Source organism: Sebastes fasciatus, chromosome 23 (assembly GCF_043250625.1).
Source record: "Sebastes fasciatus isolate fSebFas1 chromosome 23, fSebFas1.pri, whole genome shotgun sequence".
NCBI lineage: Eukaryota > Metazoa > Chordata > Actinopteri > Perciformes > Sebastidae > Sebastes > Sebastes fasciatus.
Genome location: NC_133817.1, coordinates 653,027 through 655,895, shown reverse-complemented (window position 1 = coordinate 655,895; position 2,869 = coordinate 653,027). Strand labels below are relative to the sequence as shown.

General features: G+C 35.3%; 1 long non-coding RNA gene across 1 annotated transcript; it reads left to right on the top strand.

The window, feature by feature from the left end:
* The first annotated feature begins 1,242 nt into the window (after nucleotides 1–1,242).
* LOC141762165 (uncharacterized) lies at nucleotides 1,243–2,052 on the top strand. The gene is made up of 3 exons (XR_012592740.1): nucleotides 1,243–1,366; nucleotides 1,473–1,643; nucleotides 1,759–2,052. It is a non-coding gene; the product is annotated as an uncharacterized LOC141762165 (long non-coding RNA).
* The last annotated feature ends 817 nt before the right edge of the window (nucleotides 2,053–2,869 follow it).

Here is a 2,869-nt window from a genome sequence, read left to right as displayed (position 1 = left end):
GCAGAGGCACATCTACTGTATGTTGGGAGATTTTTACTTTGCTCTCTCTTTTATATGACTTTGATTGCATTTTGTTCTTTTGTGTACAACTTCTGTGCTCGTCGTGCTGCGGCCTTCTCCGCAGCATCGAGATTACAGATAATATACCATGTTTAGTTTAGTTTTACCATCAATACGTTTATCTTTAGACATTAATATAAATCTCATTAACAAACAAGCCGTCATCAAAGTCTGTAATCGTGCATTTACATTGTGTACCGCGGGTTACAGGTGTTCACCGTGTTCACCGTGTTCACCGTGTTCACCACAGCAGCACAAAAGTAGAATCAGAAAAAATGGAAATTAAAAGTAAAAGTACACTGTAAACAATTGCTGTTAATTTACAGCAGAATTTCAACAGTATTAACCTGTTATTGCTAAAAACAGTGCTTTACTGTTAATACAAAAGAAAATCTGTTAAATTACGCTCATAGGCCGTTTTTTAACTGAACTATAATGTATTCTTAAAAAACAGCACTTTACTGCTGATCAACTGTCTAAAGTATCATGAATAACAGTTTGATGCAGTATTTTTTGAATTCTGGGAAGAGCATTTCACCTGATCTGCACATGTGAGGCTGGATCCGTTCTTTTCTTCATCCATTCCCATCTTACTGATTATTTGGTGAGTAGTAATTTTATTTAATTAATAAATCTGTGCAAAGTTTATCAGTGATGTTTCCAGTTAGTTTGCATAACAGAATATGTGCATGTCATGATAGAGGGATTCAACAGCTAGCTAGAATTTCACAGATGATTGCATATTAATCGGACAACACAAGGAGCTCATTTTAATTTCTATGTATTCAAGTTAATATCTAAGTTAATGTGCTGACACATGTATTTTGCCAGTGAATTCATGCATAACGACGGTGTATACATGTTACAGTCTATGGAAGTCCCTTCAACATTTAAAGTAGCATTAAGACTTCAGTGCACGTTGGTTATTGGGTGGTAATTCAGCAGAGCAGATACAAAATTGAAGGCAAGTTTATTTCCTAGCTAACTAGTGTTTTTGAATGATATCTGAAAACCACATGTTCTATAGATCAGATGGTCAGAATATTCATAATTGATCAAAAAAACGTTTCTCAACCAGTAATGCACACCACTCAACACAACTCATTTCAAACATTGACTAAAAATCCATGAAGTTGACTGAGGAAATTTCTTTCTGAGTTTCAGGTGAAACAGCAGGAAGCTATTGGCGCTGGATGGTCAGCCTTGAGGGCCACTTCATATGTGAAGGGATCCAGCCCACCTTCTTGATGGGGCTTGCTGCATTATTTTCCACCTTCTACACCTGCACGCTCAAATTAATCTCAAGGTTAGATACTTTCAGTAAAACCTGTATTTTTATTGTGGCATTAATCTAAGTGATTCACACAACTTGATTTTTACACAGTACCTGAAGAAACACTATCATTTTTCAGGTGCACCGTAGGAATAAACCCTGAGAGAGGCACCAAGGATGGACAGGGCAAAGTCTTCTCAAAGAAAACTGGCAAATTCACGAACTACAAGACAAGACTACAACCGTATATCCACATGTATCCACTCTGCTGATGGGACTCATGGACTTGAGTGGGACTTCATTTAAAATGGTGAGTTTACATTACATACATGATAAGAGGAAATGAGGGCTACACACGCTGATTTTGTATGTGAGAAGTTACAATGAAAGTTGTGTTGGAACTCATATATCTCTCTCTCACACAGTCAGCGGGCTACCAAGGCTGGATTGAGAGAACTGGTGTCTTTGAGTGGGCCATAAGTCATTCACTAACTCACTCCCCCATTATCGCCCAATACTTGGACTTCCACACTTATCCATGTGCCTTGTTAGAGCCTGAATATTCATACTTGGACATGATGTCACATGTCTGGTGGTGTTGGTGCTCATTAGTATATAGACAAATTATTTTGTATTTAATGTTAATTTTTTTTTTTATTTGTACCACTGATATGCCTTAAGGCTCAGCAATATATTCAGTATATTCACATGTTACATGATATAAGGCAAAATATTACTTGAGTTTTGTTTTAACTCTATGATGTAGCTCAACTCTCTGTAACTGTTCCACAAAGTAAGGTTAGTAAGATTGACAGATGTCTTCAGAAATGCTATTTCTTCTGAAATTTGGTTTGTTATCTGTGTCAGGTTTTTGTTGGCGCTGTGTTGAACTTCATATGAAAATAAAAAGTAAAGTGCAATAAGATAAGCTGTAGATGTTCTTTTCTCACACATTGTACATGATTGTAAAAGCAGTGAATTAGCTCTGTTCTTCACTCACATGTTGTTATGGTTTGCATTCTGTGCTTGTAGCCAGCTATAGACAGACATTTTGGGCCTTATAGCCTTAATTATAGCCTTTTTCTTAACAAGTGCCTTTAATTGTATTTAGTGTGACTATTCCTATGTCTGTAACCTGCTAAGTCTATTCATCTAGGCAAAAAATAATGTTTATTAAAATGTATGTAAAAAATACAACCTAAATAGTGCATTGAAACAAATCAGTAAGATAATGTAAAAGAAAGGTGAAAAACAGCTATATAATGTATCCTTAAACAGTAAATTAACTGTAAAATACTGTGAAATTAATCAAAAAACCAGTATATACTGTATTTTTCATTAACAGTACAAAGCTGTAAATTTCAGCGACAGTATAATAATGTTAATTTTACAGTAGAATAATGGCAACCCTGCTGCCAGTTCTTTACTGTTATTTTACTGGGAAATTCTTAACAGTGTACTCATGTATTTTTATTGTTATGCGACACGCGATATTATTATATAGTACATGTTTGGATTATTATTACTGATTATTGT